Genomic DNA, 19545 nt, shown 5'->3' with positions numbered 1-19545 from the left:
ATAGGCCCTTGACCTCCCCTTATTTAGAACATTTACTCTAAAAAACATGCAAATTCTTTTTTCACCCCTTTGACTCGTAAATCTTCTTCTAGTAATCTTGCCAGATTTACAACCCAGGAATGTCTTTCTCAAGGACATGGGAGCCATTTTTCGAAATGTAATCATCAAGAAAGATAGCACTGCCTTCTCTGTGGGAGGGCAAGAGTCTAACTTCAATAAGTGCTGATTAGCAAACACAGATGGCCTAATCACATTAACCAGTCTCCTCCTAATGTCCTCCAGTACCAGTCCACTAGCTCACTCCAGAATTGATAAACTGTCCCACCTTTTGTTTCAGCAGAGTTTAGTCCAATCTCTCTCTCCAACTGCAATAGTTTTCAATAAACTTTCCCTTGCCTGTTTAAGTCTGTCCTTGAACAGGGTGCATCCAGGTTTTGTACAAGAGGAAACAACGGATTTTTGCCCAATAATCTACTCACTGGTGCCTGGCACTTGGTCATCTTTTGTAATTGCTGATTTAAATAAGTCCATCATGTCAATGTCTAGGGGGAAATGTTTTCAACGGCTCTAAACACTTTGAGCAGTGATAAATGAAATCTCTGAGTTCACCATCTTCTAACTGGAACTAGAATTATTTTTCCAAAAATATATTTCTTTACACTTATGCACAAAATGAGCCTCTGCCTCAAAGAGACTGTGAGTAGGCTCAAGTATCCACTTGTCCTAATAGCTTTATACTCATTCTTTTGGTATTTCAATTATCTCAAGTGTTCAGAATCATGAATAATGTTGGGAGCAATTCATGATGATGTTCATCAATTATAAATTACTCAACAAGGGCTCCTCTTATTATACTCTCCATGAAGCTCTCTAGAGGATCAGCTCAGGTACTGGCCTCAGGCACAGTCTAGATTGAGAGAGGATTTCAAATAATTGATGGTTTTAGCCAAAATTTTGAATTCTAAAAATGGATGGAAATTTGGAAATTCTAAATCAATCATAGCAAATTACAAATTATCATCAAGAAAGACTGCATAATAAAAATTTCTAAAGGGTACTGTAGAAATTAAGCTTAAATTCAAATTTAATTCTAAGGTAAATAAAAATATGTATTCCATTTTCTTTTTTCATTATAAAATTTATAAAACCAGAATTTTCCTTCTAATGTGCGCATTTGGTGTACTTGCTTTTTATTTCCAATGAAAGTTTCCCTAACTTAAGGACATATACAACATAGGGTACCTTAGAATTAAGGAAATATGGGAGAATGATTTTGATTACCTCCTCATGCTACATGAAAATTCATTACTTCAAACTTTCTTGAACAGTTTTTTAAACGATGCCAGTTACCTAACTCATACAAACACCCATATACATATGTACATCTTTCTTGTTGAGGAACAGACTTATATTAGTGTAAATAAGTGGTCATGAAAGTTAATGTGTTCATTTTATATAGTCATAATTTAAGATATAGTAGAAATTGGTTTGAACATGATATATACCTTTTTAAAATATATTAGAGACTTATAGAACCACCTCACAGTGACTATATTTGTCCATTATGAGGTTTAGAATATACTTTACTACTTAAATGAGTTGAGTATGATATTTTATCATTATACCTTTGCTTTTATCATATATTGTGGATGTAGAGTCTTTGGTCAGAAACATACCCTCTATATTATAAAAACATCATTATAGAAAAATGTAGTATTCTTTTAATATATAATTTAACATGAAACTAGGACAGATTTTCAGCAAAAGAAGGGAGCTGCATATAGTTGGCTTTTACTGGCAGGCCTGTTTCTGCCCAGGAATTACCCAGTCTTTACATACATGTTACAGTTCAGTGCTTTTAAGGAAATCCAGCTTTCTTTGCTCTCTGATCTTTTCTTCTCACAAAATACTTAGCAAACACATAGCTATTAGCTCCATAGGAACTGCTTGTATACATCAGGTATTTTTCACAGGCCCACTTAACCAAGGTACCAAGTAATTTGACTAGAAGCCAAACCAAATCAGTTGAAGAGCTAAGTGTGCAAAAAATCCTGTAACACACTAGATTCCAATGAGCCACAGTTTTATTAACACTGCATCACTTAGCAAACTCAGATGGGGTCTTTGGGTCTTTAGGTTGAGTTTCTTTAATTGGCAAATGCTTAAGAGCACACTTTATTTATTGATTGATTGACTTATTAAAGAATCATCTTTTTTCTAAATTTATTTATTTTTGGCTGTGCTGGGTCTTCGTTGCTGCACGCGGACTTTCTCTAGTTGCGGGGAGTGGGGGCTACTCTTCGTTGCGGTGCGCGGGCTTCTCATTGCGGTGCCTTCTCTTGTTGCAGAGCACGGGCTCTAGGCACGTGGGCATCAGTAGTTGTGGCACACGGGCTCAGTAGTTGTGGTGCATGGGCTTAGTTGCTCCACGGCATGTGGGATCCTCCCGGACCAGGGCTCGAACCTGTGTCCCCCGCATTGACAGGCGGATTCTTAACCACTGCGCCACCAGGGAAGTCCCTAAGAGCCCACTTTAAATGCAGTTACACAATGACATCATGATAAGAAATGCTATAGGAATATAGGCATAGAAAAAAAAATTATCATCACTCACATATGCCCTGAGCATTTTCTGCTGGAGAATCTGAACTTCATAATGAGGGTACTAATATATTACATGCTTCTGATAGTAAGTTCTTATCACTTGAGAAATATCATTAAACGTTATATCTCTGCAGCTTAATCCTTCTTAACCTGAAATATACCTTTAGAAATAATATTTTAACAGTTTGAGAAAATTCAGCTATTACATAGCTATTTACCTAAATATTTACGTGAGATAATTATGAAAGCATTCTATTAATAATTTTTGAAGACATTGTAATAACAATTTAGTCTTAGAATTTTAGAAAAAAAATAAACCAACAAAGGTACTTCTTCTGGTTCCAACTGTACAAATGAAAATTCTGAAGCTAAGTAAATTGGGCAAACAATGTTGCTGTTTCATAAGTTAATGAAAGTAAATTTATTTATTAAATTTTTATTTATTTATATTTTCATGGGTTTATAACACATAAGGTTCATGTGTATAATATTATATTTTGACATTTATATAATATACAGTGTGCTCACCACCAAAAGGTTAGTTGTCAACTGTCATCATATTGTTGACCCCGGCATTGGGTGTCCAGCACTGTAGCTTGCTGGTCGTTGAATGGAGCTGGGTCTTGGTGCTGAGATGGAGATCTCTGGGAGATTTTCGCCATTTGATATTACATGGAGCTGGGAGGTCTCTTGTGGAACAGTTCCTGAATTTGGCTCTCCTACCTTAGAGGCACAGCACTTACGCCTGGCTGGAGCACCAAGAGCCTTTCATCCACACGGCTCAGAATAAAAGGGAGAAAAAGTGAATGAAAAAAGAAAGAAAGAAAGAGAGAGGAAGGAAGGAAGGAAGGAAGGAAGAGGATAAAATAAAATAAAGTAATATAAAATGAAATAAAGTTATTACAATAAAAAATAATTATCAAGGAATCAATTTTCATTTTAAAGTAAAGAACAAAAATGGATGGACAGAACCCTAGGACAAATGGTGAAAGCAAAGCTTAACAGACAAAATCTCACACAGAAGCATACATACACACTCAGAAAAAGAGGAGAAGGGGAAAAAATAATATATCTTGCTCCCAAAGTCAACCGCCTCAATTTTGGGATGACTTGTTGTCTATTCAGGTATTCCACAGTTGCAGGGTACATCAAGTTGATTGTGGAGATTTAATCCACTGCTCCTGAGGCTGCTGGGAGAGATTTCCCTTTGTCTTCTTTGTTCTCACAGTTCCCGGAGTTCAGCTTTGGATTTGGCCCCGCCTCTGTGTGTAGGTCGCCTGAGGGCATCTGTTCCTCGCTCAGACAGGACGGGGTTAAAGGAGCAGATGCTTCGGGGACTCTGGCTCACTCAGGCCGGTGGGAGGGAGGGCTACGGAGTGCAGGGCGAGCCTGCGGCGGCAGAGGCCGGCGTGACGTTGCACCAGCCTGCCGCGTGCCGTGTGTTCTCCCGGGGAAGTTGTTCCTGGATCACGGGACCCTGGCACTGGCGGGCTGCACAGGCTCCCGGGAGGGGAGGTGTGGATAGTGAGCTGTGCTTTCAAACAGGCTTCTTGGTGGCTGCAGCAGCAGCCTTAGTGTCTCATGCCCGTCTCTGTGGTCCGCGCTCTTAGCCGCGGCTCGCGCCCGTCTCTGGAGCTCCTTTAAGGAGCGCTCTTAATCCCCTCTCCTCGCGCACCAGGAAACAAAGAGGGAAGAAAAAGTCTCTTGCCTCTTCCGCAGGTCCAGACTTTTTCCCAGACTCCCTCCCGGCTAGCCGTGGTGCACTAACCCCTTCAGCCTGTGTTCAGACCGCCAACCCCTGTCATCTCCCTGGGATCCGACTGAAGCCCGAGCCTCAGCTCCCAGCCCCCGCCTGCCCCAGCGGGTGAGCAGACAAGCCTCTCGGGCTGGTGAGTGCTGGTCGGCACCGGTCCTCTGTGCGGGAATCTCTCCGCTTTGCCCTCCGCACCCCTGTTGCTGCGCTCTCCTCCGTGGCTCCGAAGCTTCCCCCCTCCGCCAGCCGGAGTCTCTGCCCGCGAAGGGGCTTCCTAGTGTGCGGAAACCTTTCCTCCTTCGTGGCTCCCTCCCACCGGTGCAGGTCCCGTCCCTATTCTTTTGTCTCTGTTTTTTCTTTTGCCCAACCCAGGTACGTGGGGAGTTTCTTGCCTTTTGGGAGGTCTGAAGTCTTCTGCCAGCGATCAGTGGGTGTTCTATAGGAGCAGTTCTAGTAAACTCAGGTAGAATAAAATTTGTTTACATTCATTATTTTAATTAAACCAACACACATTTTAATTAAAATAACAAACTTAAACTAGGTTTTATTTACTGAAGATTATCCCAGATTAACACTTGGGTTAGTTTCTCTATTTCTGAGAGTTTTAGAAGACCCAATTTTTTCAAGTACTTGACCTTCAACCCAACTAAATAGAGCTCTTTTACAAATTAATTTTGGCAATACCATCCTAAGGTAGAAAAATACCACACATATACAATGTACATATATAGACACACGTACATATATAGACACACATAAACATACAGACAGATGCAAACAGGCCTTATAACTATAGTTTTAAAATTTTAGCTATGATTAAGGTACAGTAATATAAAACTCACGAGTTTATAAATGAACAGGTGGATCCAAATTTTGTTTTGGCAGTTGCAATAAGTGACGTTCACCTGCTCAGATGGCTAAAGCTTTTTATTAATATTTGTGGAGAGGACATTTAAGATTTTTTTATTTGCCCAATTTCCAATTACCATCCCTCCCCTTTTTTCGGATGAGGAACATCTCCCTAAAATTTGCATTTTAGGGAATGGCTGTTAAGTCAATAGAGGAGATGGAGGTAGAAAATCTACATCATAGAGAAAGTATCCAAGTTTTCTGCAAGATGGAGTTTTTCAGGCATATTTGCCTGTTTTCAGAGGTCCAGGGTAATTACTATTTAAATTTTTCTTTTTCTTAAGTGCAAGACAGTTCTGTCTCCAATGTCCTGGTTTTTAACAATATCGACAAGCATTTTGAGATGAATAGGGGAGATTTGGAGATTGGTAAAATAGGTGGAATTTGATTTGCTTCTAGAGCCACATTTCTGGTTTTTTAGAGGTTTGTAAGACAAAGATTGTTGTTTCCAATTCCCCAAAGACCTGGTTAACAGCCTATCAAGGGACTGATGTGCCCATCCAACTAAACTTGCTTCTTTATATCAGGGAGATTTCCAACTAAGATGAAAATTAAAAGATTTCTAGAGCTTGAGGGTTTAATGCAGTATGCCTTCAAAAAGTCTGTCTAAAGCATTTAAGAAAGACCTTTCTGAGTACAAAATTCAACCTCAGACCAATTCACCTTAGGGAGAAACCTGTACTATTGCTTCTACTAGCCCCTAAACATTGGCCTCCAGGTGACCCATTTCCCGATCATTTGTAGGAGGGCCTGGGAGAACTTCTGGCCATCTGTTTCCTCTGTAGTGGGGAGGTGTTACTCAGGGGACTGCCTGGCTTGCCTGATAGCTGTAGTATAATCAAGGGTGGGAAGAACATCCCTTAACAGTCGATCTAGGTTGCTGTGAGTGTGGTTGTGAATGGCCACTAAGCTTTCCATTCCTCTCTAAATTTGGTAAGATGTTCTGAAAGTTGAGGTAAAAGGCTTTATAGGGCTTCCCCGGTGGCGCAGTGGTTTAGAGTCCGCCTGCCGATGCAGGGGACGCGGGTTCATGCCCAAGTCCGGGAGGATCCCACGTGCCGCGGATCGGCTGGGCCCGTGATCCACGGCTGCTGAGCCTGCGCGTCCGGAGCCTGTGCTCCGGAACAGGAGAGGCCACAGCAGTGAGAGGCCCGCCTAACGCAAAAAAAAAAAAAAAAAAAAAAAAAAAGGCTTTATAACTTAGAAGATCTGCTGCTGTCTGGGGGACATGAATTTTTTGTGGTGTGGGTCCTGGAAACAACCACAGAGGCATTGCATAGGAAGGCCTAAAGCTGGCAGAGCCTGTTTACAGAGCCCTGGAAAGTGACAAGGGTCATAAGGGATGGAAAAATGATCCCTACCATCTGTCTCTGGTACTTGTTCTGAATTCAATTCCTTGCTTTTAGTATTTTAATGCCTAATCTGTATACCCCAGGCCTAGAGGTTAGGCCAGAGTGCTCTCTGTAAATCTTGTAAAGAAAGGGAAGTCAAAACAGGCAACTTGATGTTTAATGGATTTTGGGGGAAGTTGGAGGAATCTGGGGACCTAAGGGAGTTCACTGAGGTGATGGAGTTGGATTTTGAGAGGTAGGGTTTAGACCAGAGGCCCAGAGAGCCAAAAGATCTGGAGGGTCAGGGACAGGGAGTTGGGGGTAAAGGAATGTATAAGAGGATGAAAAAGGGGAGTTTATGTCAGGTGTAGATGTTATTTTTGTTCTGAGTCTAATTTCTGTTCTCTCGTCTTATTAAGGGAGTCCCTAACAATAGCCATTACACTTAAATATAGCCAATTTGAAGCTCCCATTGTCTGGCAATTGACAGGTAGGATCTTATATTAATCTCAAGATCAAATCAAACCAATAAGACTTTTTATGGCTTAACCATGGATGCAAGAAATGTCCCAAAGGAGACTGCAAACATGCAGCCCTAACAATATCTAGAATGAGACAATGAAGGTTGAGATGACAAAGGCCCCTTATGGTGCAGGGCCCCTTGTGACAGACTCCCCTGAGAGCTGGCATAGTCAGACAAAGAGATGCCAGTTGCAAGCCCAGATTGTTACCAGTGATTCTGATCAACTGGCTACCGCACTTGGAATCCCAGTCTTTTCAACTGGAAATGCACATAAGGATAGGTACCTTCCAGGTGGTGGAGACTAGAGGTGATATTCTCACTGGTCATAAAGCTAAGCTCTTAAGCATAGAACAACACAAAAGGAAAATTTCCTGCACCTCTTTTGTTCTTTTCATGTACACATGAATGGCTTCAGCTAAGCCTTGGGTCTCTTGGAGCCAAACTGATAGCTAAGAGGCATGTGCCACTGGATTGGGGATTGTGGTATTTTACCATGTACCTCATGACATGGAAATTTTCTTGAGGTTGGTGGTGACCTAGTCAATTTAACCCATTCATGACCAACTTATCCTAACCCGGGGGTCTTTGAGTTAGGTTGCAAGTGCTCTAACAGCTTTTAAGTGCTCGACTGTGCCCACCAATTTTGTGGCTTGCTTCTGAAATTCCATTAGTCATAGCCTTTACCTCATGTGCACATTAACTCACAGTGCCTGTCTGGGGAGAACTGTGAACTCACCAGTCTGTGAGGCAGGCTCAAATGACAAGCTTATGGGACTTTTGCCTCTGTTATACACTGTGGTTTTCATCCTTATGGCAAATGACACAAAAGACATAAACAAAGAAAAGAAACAGTAGGAAAAGAATCAATAGAAAACAAGAGTACTCATATCAAATTTTTACCAGAGTAGGTGTTCCTAAGGAACGAATTCACCCAAATATTTTCTCCTGCTAATCTAAATTTAGAAAAAGCAAAGGACTCTCACCACCTTCACTTCCATCAGACCCTGCAGGCAGAGATCTGAGAGACTGACATGAGATTTCTTCTTTTGGCTTTTGTCAGAGGTCCCAGGTTCTCTCAGCTGCAGCAGCCAGAGTGAGCAGTGTCCAGCCAGTGAAGGTCCCTTCATGGTTACCAACTCGAGTGGAAACATTTTCCTACTACCCTTCTAGGTTCTTTGGCTGGTCTAATAATCAAATTGACCTAAGACATTAACAGGAGAAAAACAAATTTAATTTTATATGTATGGGAGCCCCATAAAAATAAGAGCCCCAAAAGGCAGCCAGGTAATTGAAGCTTATATAACATTCTGAGCTAAGGAAAGGGGTAGGGGTCTGGGGGTACAAAGGGAAAGAAGGCCATTCACAGGAAGGAAGAGATGTTTAGAAAACAAAGTTTGCCCTGTTACGCAAGTAAGTCTCTTAGGTAAAAAGTTATCTCTGGTAATGGCTTTTTTCCTGGTACAGGCTCCCTTTCCAATGTAAATTTAAGCTGTTGAGGGGGAGCTAAAGGGCTTTTCCTGAATCTGATGTATTTTGATTATCTTTCGCTCAAAATAAGCCTTATGCCAAAGAGACATCTTTTGGGGTAGAAAAATGTGTTCCCCTTTAATCCTCCTATAATAAAATACAGAGTAACAGGAATAAAAAGAGAATTTTAAAAATAAATTTATTTATTTTATTTTATTTATTTTTGGCCACATTGGGTCTTTGTTGCTGCATGCGGGCTTTCTCTAGTTGTGGTGAGTTGGGGATACTCTTCGTTGCAGTGCGCGGGTTCTCATTGCGGTGGCTTCTCTTGTGGCAGAGCACGGGCTCTAGGCATGCGGTCTTCAGTAGTTGTGGCTCGCAGGCTCTAGAGCGCAGGTTCAGTAGTTGTGGTGCACGGGCTTTGTTGCCCCGCAGCATGTGGCATCTTCCCGGACCAGGGCTCGAACCCATGTGCCCTGCATTGGCAGGTGGATTCTTAACCACTGTGCCACCAGAGAAGTCCCAAAACAGAATTTTAATAACAGGTATACCTCCTATATACATGGGAGGTACCCAGGAAAACTGAGTATCTCCCCAAAATGGCCCAAGCCACCACCTTAGATACCATCTCCAGCTAAAGACAAAGAAGATGTTTAGTGTGGGGGGGCAGTTATGGGAGGTTACCGGGCAAAGCACAGTAAATAAAGACATGTTTGTTATGCAGATTTAAGTCATTTTCCTCTCTACTGATAAGAGTTTCTAGAGATTTAGAGTCATCCTTCCTTTTCTGATATAGAGGGGGAGACACCCTTACAAATGGAGATTTCCCCTTGTAAATGTCCTTTACAAAAGGGTAACTTCTACTTGGTTTTCTGAGTTTCTCCTGAGTCTGCTCTTTTTTTTTAAATAACCAATCTAAAATAATTCTTATGCCAAAGAGGCATATTTTGGGGTCCCAAATTTTCCTCCACTTTTGTATAATGGATGATAGAATTGAATTAATGTTAATTTTCATAAGTGTGGTAGTGGTGATATGGGTTTGTATCCTCATTACAGGCATAATGAAGTATTTAGAGGTGAAGTATAATATCCTCAGGCTAATATCAGATTGTTTGATAAAAGAGAGATAGGTGTGTGTGAGTGTGTGTGTGTGTGTGTGTGTGTGTGTCTGTGTTTGGAGAGTGAGAGAGAGAGAGAAAACTGGCATTGTGGTACATTAATAGTTGGTATATTTATTCATTATACTGGTCTTTCAACTTTTCTTTGAGTTTGATACTTTTCTCACAAAATGCAAAAAATAAAATATGAATTAAAAATTTGGTTTAACTGCTTATAGACATTATCAACTGTATGTGTATTTATGCGATTTTATAGATTTTAATATTTCATCTTTTTTTCCATAAATAATTGTATACCAAAAATCTATGGAACATCAATTTGAAGGAAACACTCTAAGTATGAATACCAAAAGTGTTGCGTGTAGTGAGGATCAGCTCATGTTTTTTTGTTATGTATATAGATGATTGTCAACGAATCTATCTGTGGACTCAAGGGACATTCTGATATCAGCATTCAGTTCTCTCCTTGAGTCCATAGAATAAATGTACAAAAATCATAGTTGACTATGAAAGAGAGTTTGACTTAGAATAGATTTTCAAGAAAGGTTCACAGTATTTTTAAAGAACAGTAGTAAAATTAATGCTAGAGTAGATTAATGTCTGTGAATTTGGATTTTTTTTCAAGTCTTGAGATATTTCTCCCCAATTAATTTCACGGAATTATTGTATAATGTGTCACCCAAGTAGAACTAACTATAACATATGGATGTTCATACATTATTTCAATTCTGTTTTGTTCTTTTTATACTATGCAATCTCATTATGAGGACACTGCATAATGATAGGTTTTACTCAATCTCACGGTAAGCTTAATATTCTCTTTTCATATTGTGTGAAATATTGCGGTTTGGGGGGGAATACATATTACTTTTAGAAATCATAACCAAATCGGGTATATAGAATGGATTGAAATGGGAATTAAATGATCTGGTTAAAAGTATTCTAGCAAGACCTAGTAACTGGAAAGAAAATATTTTTAATAAAAACGATTATTTTGTAGTTTCATTTTCATTGCTAAAGCATATATTTCACATTTTTATGTTCAAAAAGCTAAAATTTCCATTATTCTTTCTTTCACCTGCCACACTTGAGAAACCTATTTTTCTGTACCAGCGAGTGTCCTACTTTATAATAGTAATGCAAGTGCAATTCTGATAGCATTTATGCTATCATAAAAATTGGCCTTCTACTCTCACCTCTCTTAAAAATTCGACTCTTAGATTAATAGATTACCTTCGCATGCTAGATATTTAATAGTCTCCCACCAAAGTTATATATAATTGTGCACCAGTAATTGTGCACTTTAGTCATAAAAGCTTTGGTTCCACCAGTGTTATATGATGTCACTTTCTCTACAGAAACTTTTATTTGCAAAAATAGGTCTACAGGATTCACGTCAGAATCATATTTAGAAAATTCCTCGTCTACAATTTTCTGTAGTCTAGCAGTTTTCTGGAAAGACATCTAACAAAGCAATTTTTACCTAATATACTGATGCTAGTTAATTGTTTCTTTTGTTTTTAATGTTCTTTAAGATAGCTTTCTAATTATGGTACATATTTTCACATTTACTAATGTTGAGGTACTCTGTAGCACATAACAGAGTTTATTATAGTGGTTCACCTCTTGGAAGACAATTGTGCTATTTTGTGAGGAGTTTATGTTTATGATAATGGCTTTAGTTTGCAAAGCTCATTCATGTGAATTATTCATGTCAACACATGTTTAATGTGTACTTACTATGTTCCATATACAAGGTTATGTACTAGAGATAAAAGGAAAAGGAGGAAGAGAGAAGGACTGGCCCAAGGAGGAGGAGAAAGCATGATCTAAGACTCAGGACTTAGTAAAGGACATTGATCCATTACAGTTTCTTTTTAACTTTTACTGTTTACAACTATTTAAACTTCATAAAGCAGCACAGAATCACTAGTATATCCAAAACTCAGATTCAAGATGTGATTTTTCCCTATTTGATTGGTACCTTGTTTTAGAATAAAATATTAGTGATACACATGAGAGCTCTCAAAGTCCATGGCATTTTCCTTGCTGCCTAGTTACACACTGTCTAAAGTTTGACTATACTCTAGCATCCATATTTTTGTAAATCAAGAATTTGTTTATAGTTAGAAATCATATTCTACTCTTTTATATTTTGAACTTGCATAAATAATATATTTCCTTTTGTAACTTGCATTTTTCATTCAATGTTATGTTTTTCCCCTCAACAGATTTGGAGTTTATCTATTCTAATTCTAGATTTTTAGTAATTAAAGGTCTAACATTCCTACTTGAGTGATCACAGTCTTATATTTAATAGCTCTAACCCTTACAGAAAACAAAATTGATGAGTTTCAAAGCATTGGTTCTGATTGTATTTTATATCATCTCCATGTAATTATCGTCTCTATTTTAATTGTACTTATTTATTATTTTTTTTTTTTAGTTTCTAATTTCTTTTTTTTTAATATCTATATTGGAGTATAATTGCTTTACAGTGGTGTGTTAATTTCTGCTTTATAACAAAGTGAATCAGTTATACATATACATATGTTCCCATATCTCTTCCCTCTTGCGTCTCCCTCCCTCCCACCCTCCCTATCCCACCCCTCTAGGTGGTCACAAACCACCTAGCTGATCTCCCTGTGCTATGAGGCTACTTCCCACTAGCTATCTATGTTACGTTTGGTAGTGTATATATGTCCATGCCACTCTCTCACTTTGTCACAACTTACCCTTCCCCCTCCCCATATCCTCAAGTCCATGCTCTAGTAGGTCTGTGTCTTTATTCCCGTCTTACCACTAGGTTCTTCATGACCTTTCTTTTTTTCTTAGATTCCATATATATGTGTTAGCATACGGTATTTGTTTTTCTCTTTCTGACTTACTTCACTGTGTATGACAGACTCTAGGTCCATCCACCTCACTACAAATAACTCAATTTCGTTTCTTTTTATGGCTGAGTAATATTCCATTGAATTGCACTTTATTTTTGACTTGGCCCCCAAATTAGTCACACAATTACACAGTGTTTAACAGTTAAACTTCTTGGATTTATCTACATGTATATCACTTTCTTTGCTCAGTTTGTTCTTTAATCCCACTTCTTCACGGTGAGTTTAATTCCCTTCTGTAAGAAACCTATTCCTTGGAAGTTTTAGTATTGAAGATCTATAGGTAGAAATTTCTGTCTTTGTCTGAAAATGTCATCTCTTTCATTTTTTAATATGGTTAGTTAAATGTTCTATTCTAGGTTAAGAGTGATTTTTCCATTAGTACTTTAAGGATAGTGCTTTCAGTTATCTTCTGGCATCTATTGTTACTGATGAGAAGATTGCTACTAGTCTCATTGCTCTTTTTATTTGATATTCTTTCTTTCTTCCAAGTTGCTTTGTAGACTTTCCTCTTTGCCATTATGTGATGTGGTTTACCAGCTGTTTTTTAGCCTTGGTTCCCCAGAAAGCAGAGCTTCAGGCCAAGAGTTTATGTGCTATTATTTAATTAGAGAGTACAATGCAAGTGAACCGGGTTGCAGGGCAAAAGCAGTGAAGCAGGGAAGGATGGCGATTCAATATGAGAATGCATGATCAAGCTGGGATTTGACCTCTGGAAGTTCTGTAAACTGGATCTCAAAATTATGGGGAGGGAATGTGAAGAAAGGAGAAAGAATTCATCCATGGGTTTAGCCTGTGGGAGAACTGAAAGGGTTGCTTTAGGAATATTCTCACCTGCTGGAGTAAGGAGAGAGGTGGAGGATAGATTTGTTGGAATCATGAACACAGTGAGACACTGTCAGATTGTATATATAAGTAGTCTGCCAGTGTTGCACATTCTTTTAATGTGGAACAAAGGAAGGATCGGGCTGAGGTGAGGTATACGATACAGGATATAGTCATATATTTGTTTTCATTTCTTTTACTGGTGACTCCATGCACTTCTTTTATCGGAGGATTTATTTCTAACTTAATCTCTGAGAAGTACTATTTCTTCAAATACTTGTTAAATTCACTCTAATCTCACCTTCTAAAAATATTATTAGATGAATGTGGGTCTTCCGTTTTATCCTTTATTCCTTTATCATTCACATTTTCATTTAATCTCATCATTTTTTCTGGCTTATTTTCAACTTATAAAATTCAAATTCAGTTTTATCAAATATGTTATTTAAACTTTCTATGGAGTTTTGAACTCCAATGAACATACTTTTTCTGCCTTTTTCTGCATCAGTGGAGATGATCATGTGGTTTTTCTGTCCTTCATTCTGTTAATGTGGTGTATCACATTGATTGATTTTTGTGTGTTGAACCATTTTACACATAAACCCCACTTGGCCATGATGTAGAATCCTTTTAATATGGTGTTCAGTTCATTTTTCTCGTTGGATTATAGCTTATCTTTGAAGGTTCCAGCTTATCCTTGATCTCCTAACTTCAGATCATCTCTCATTCCTGACTGCCAGCCCTACTGACTTCAGGACTGGCACCAAGAGGCAGGGGCAGTGGATTTACATAGACTGCTTAACAAAGCCCCACTATCATGTAAGGTTGAATCTCTATAATAAAGTCCTTCTAGTGGTTCTACTTGTCCAACCAAACCTTAATATAGAGTTTATCGAATGTCATTTGATATTCTGATCAAGGAAAAAGGGAGAAAGCCAAGGTATAAAGTATAGGAACAGAAAGAAAAATAACACAAAGGGAAATATATTAAATTTAGGATGATGCACGGAACATAAATATGCTGTAAAAATCTAAAAACTGGATGAAATTGATTATTTCCTAGTAAAATATATACCACCAGAATTGATTCCAGAAGAGTGTGAAAAACAAAAGAGAACCCTTAGAAGACCTTCATTGCTACTTTTGGTGAATTTGTCCACATTTCCATCTGGTTTGGCTTGGAGATCCCACCTCCATATTCTCGTGCTGGGCATGTGACCAAGACCTGGCCAGTTAGAATTCCCTGAACCTGAGGTTTTAACAGAAATCCCAAGCTGAGTCAGTCTTTTGTATAAAGGCTGTCTCTTTGCCTGGGTTCAGTAAATTGGTAATATACAAAAATAGAGTTGCGTTTGGTCATTTTTCTTGCCACCCCTTGGAGAAAGGTTTCCCCAAAATAATACAAAACAAAACAAAACAAACCAAACAAAACAAACTGCAGAGGGAAGAATATCCAAGTCAGAGAAACATTTTCTATTTATATCCTTTGGGCCCCCACACTTACCTGTGTCTGAAAGTATCAGCACTTTCAAACTTTGTTGTATTGTGAGTCAATAAATTCCTTTTTAGCCTTTAAACTAATTTGTAAGTGTTCTCTAAAATTACAACCTAAAATTAATACAATGACCATGGCAGCAATTGCATAAGATTTCAAGAAGCTAATTTTCTTGCAAAAATGAAGTTATGGGTATATACTCTTTCAAGTTCAAATACTCTGAAACCCTTTCCCTCTTGCTGAATTTTTAAATTCCTTTATATTGGATTTCAAAATACAAAAGAAAATGGGCTCTGCTTCAAGATGTTTGTGAATGTAAGCATACGTAGCCATTACCTTTGCCTCTCAAAAACCTGTCATAATAACGGTGAAATGTGAAAGAAAGGGAAGCCCACTACTATAATATGCAAGGAGGGGGCTTCAACTTCTGAGATATATATGTGCCCAGCAGAACTCCTGAGTAACTCAGGATGGCAAGAGGGAGAAGTAGACTGAAAGTCTATGTGGGGCAGAGTTACTTCACCTACACCTTTTTCTCCAAACAAAAAGCCTGACAGAAAGGCATTTAACCACCCTCTTAACAATTCTTTCTTTTAAAAAGGAGGCTTTTAAAAAAGATATGTAAAGACTGTTTCCAGGTGATCTATAATGTCCAATGTGTTTGTTACAGTTCCTGCCAAAGACTTACTCTTTCAACATTTGTATGTGTTTAGAATAGTGGCAGATCTCCATCTGTTCATGGTAAAACTAAGCCTTTCACGTTCTTTCCTAGTCCATGAATTATTCCTATTTCTCCCAGGATTTATTTTGCTATTTTTAATATTTATCTTATTCTCTCTTATGTCATGCCTATCTCAAATATCTCAACAAATATTTGTGGAACATCGACTTTGGGCAAGGCAGTATTTTTTGGGTGCTATGACTATTGTAGTGAAAATTACAAAACCCTTGCTTTCCTAGGAGTTTACATTCTTCTTAACATCTAGAGATATTTTGTTTTCTCTTCATATTTACGAATGAAGACCATGAGCTCTGTGTTTATGATTATCTTTACACCTCTCATTTTTCTGTCTTGATTATCTTTGCTAGCTTCTTTATGTCTGTCTACTTTATAATTGCTCCTGTTCCAAAGGATTCCATCCATCTCCCTCCACTACTACCATGGAACATACTTTCACAGGCAATACCTCATACTTCTTTGACTTCAGTCTGGCATCTTTATCCTAATTTTAGAAGCATACTTGATATTCCGTGATAGCTAGATGAACATTGCCACTAAAATATCACTCTGACATCTCAAATCTCAGAGATTCCAGCGGAATTGTCATCTATTCCTCTACTGTGACAAACAAGTTATATTGCATTTCTTATATCAGTGGAACTTCTCACCATCTACTCAGTCACCTAAACCAGAAACTTAAGGTCATCTTTAAATTATCCAAGCAGCCACCAAATTTTATTGTGCTTCTTTAATACTACTTGAATCTATATGCATCCATATCTCAACTGTCTCACCATTATATCAGGACTTTATACTTTTTTCTTCCAGTTAATGCCATAACTCCGTAAGTGGGACAATCTAAATTTTGACAATCTGTTCATATCCCTGCTAGTATGACCATTCTAAAAATTGAAAAATTTTATTCCTATTAGAAAAATCGTGTTGACTGTGCATTGCTTAGAAGATCTAGTTCAACTCTTCAGCCTGATACACAATACCACTTGTTACCTCTTTGGCCTCATCTCTTCATTTTTTGCTAATGTACTTACATCTCTTCCTCTTCTACCCCAGAGCATGAGGATTCATACTTACTGTTTACTGAGCCCTAAATTTTCCATGCATCTTTACTGTTGCATGCAGTGTTTATTTTGCTTAGAATAAAATTAATGACTTCATTTCATTGGCTAATTGCTACTAGTCCTGTAAGATACAACTCAGATATAACCCAACTTTAAGGAGGTTTGAATTATTAGTGTAGATTTCTCCTCCTAGATCATTCCATTTTATCCTGTATCTGAATCTGTGTCAGGGCATCCCTGACATAGAGTGTTACTGTATGTTTATTCATCTGCCTTCTTTAAAATGTAATACATTTCTCCATGATAAGTGCTGTACTTCGTAACTATAACCCTAGCACCCAGCATTGGGCATGGCACATTCTTGGTCAGCGTTGAATGCCTGAAATAGTGATTTAGAAAAGGGTTGGCAGATATTATAACTTAATAGGCAAGAAACCCTATACAAATATGTTAAGTAAGTGAGAGAGATCTAGGTTGAAATACATCAAATCCAGGATGGTAGGTAACAGTATTAAAATAGGTTTTCTTTGGAGAATAAAGGGTGAAAAATAAGTCTGGGATGCTCACAGTGGCCAAAAATTCTGAAGCAGTGTGTGTGTGTGTGTGTGTGTGTGCGCGTGTGTGTGTGTGCCAGTAACTGTTCTAGTTTTTAGAAATGTAGTAGTAATTTAAAAAAAAAGAAAGATCTTTTGGAGCTTCTATTTTGGGATAGGAATGGGGAAGAAAACAAGCACAAGATAAATAAAAAATGTTTTAGATAGTCACAAGTGCTACTAAAGAAAAAAAAATACACTTCCAGAATAGAAGATGACAAGGCCAGGGGTGGTACATAACTGTGTTGTGACTAGTGATGTGAGAATGGAGAACCCAGAGCCCAGAGTTGGCTTATAATTAGTGTCTGTCCTCTACGAATGGTGGATGAGAGAAAAAGGATTTTCCCCAACATGCTTTTCCAAATCCCCACATTTTTGCAGTGATGTTAAAGATGTTGGCTTGATGATTAAAAATGGAGAGTTTTGAATATCACACAAAGGAGAGCCTCTTATTTCATAGTGAAAAAGCCTGAGTTAGGATGGTAAAGAATGTTCAAATCTTAAATGAAGTCACAGAAAAGAAATGCAGTTCAGATTTCCATTCGAAATTCTCATACCAGGAAACTTCTCATTGAAGGGAGTATGCATTCACCTCTCAAATAATGAAAAGACATGAAATGTTTGGTTAATTGTAGTAAAGAAGATACTGAAGATCTCAAAGTATTGCATATGGATAACAAGTAATATTACTTAACAGAAACGTCACATTTCTTTGTGAACTTTCCAGTACATGCAGTGTTTTGATGTTCCTGTTGTTCGATGCTCAGGCTTGTTTGCATTTACAAAAGAATCTTTATACTTAATTCTTCATGGAATATTGAGAGCACAACTTATTTTCATGGTTAGCCAAACAAGATAGACTTTATATTGCTATCAAAAACTTATCCACAGGCTATAACTACTTTCAAAAAGAATTTGTTATTCAGACAAGGGTGTTTTTTGGAATTAGGCCAAAATAAACAAATGTTTTAAAAACTACCAAGAAAATACAGAGAAAATTCTTAAGATGGAAATATTTATGCTCACAACCACAGTGATGCTGTGTATTTAAACTGATATACTGTAATGTAAAAAACGTATCAGGTTGAGCTCAGAAGATTCAGGTACAAATCTTCTCCATTTCTGATTTGTCAGGGCAGACAGAGAGGAATATGATTTGGAAGAGCAATATAATACTCAGCAATCGCTTTGAGAGAAAAATAAGTGGCTATATAGTTTCAAAGTCAGAGTGTTAAATTGGGTTTATGATATAAGCAGCATACACTGGTAGAATGAGATAGGGTGATGTGAAGTAAAGTTAGAGCGATACGATATTGGTGGTTGTTCAAACAGGAAGGATACTGTCTTCTAGCAGCTTCAGTAGCAGGAATTAGGGATTCCATTTTTGGGAAAAATGGTAGAATATAATGTTATAGTGGGCCTAGAACCAAGACATTAAGCCATTTACTTGTCTAGGACTCATTATAATCATTTTCTAGGTACAGGATGGATCCTAGATGAGAAGGTGTATTAGTTGTCTGTTGCTGCATAAGAAATTAGTACAAATGTAATGGCTTAAAACAGCATCCCTTTATTAGCTCACAGTTCTATAGGTTGGGATACTGGCATGGAGTGACTAGGTTCTGTGTTCGAGGTCTTAAAGGTCTGAAATCAGCATTTTTAAACCCTTGTCAGATAATTCTAACATCTAATTCATCTCTGTTGGCATCATCTGTCACATCTTATTCAAGCTGTCATGTATCTGGTTCTTGGTATAAGTAGTGATATTTTATTGTCTTTTGGACATTTTGGCTATTATGTTAGGATACTTTGGTCCCTATTTAAAGTGTTTTGTTCTTTTTAATTTTTAGCAGGCATTCACTCTTTATAGGTTTGGCACACATTTCCTGTACTTTTATGGACGGTGGTTCCATGATAACCTAATTTTCAGACCCTTTGTGGTACTCTTTTGGTCTGTTTCTCTTGTGCAGGTGGGGTTACCTCTGGTCCCTTCTCATGCTGCTTATGGGGTCTGAAGTAGCTTCCCCAGGATACGGCACTTGGTGCTTCTGGTGAGGGAAGGGAATCTCTGGAACACGTGATGAAGAGTCCTTCCTGGGCCAGGCACTTGTGACAGGGTCTCCCTGGACTGTAAGGAGTGGAGGGTGCTTACCAGGTTGAGAGCTTTCTGTGGAGGGATCTCCGTTGCTGGTACCAGCAAGTTGCCTGATGTTTCTGGGGAGGGGAGAGGAGT

Source organism: Hyperoodon ampullatus (genome assembly GCF_949752795.1).
Source record: "Hyperoodon ampullatus genome assembly, chromosome: 6".
In the NCBI taxonomy this organism is placed as follows: Eukaryota; Metazoa; Chordata; class Mammalia; order Artiodactyla; family Ziphiidae; genus Hyperoodon; species Hyperoodon ampullatus.
This window is presented reverse-complemented; position numbering follows the sequence as displayed.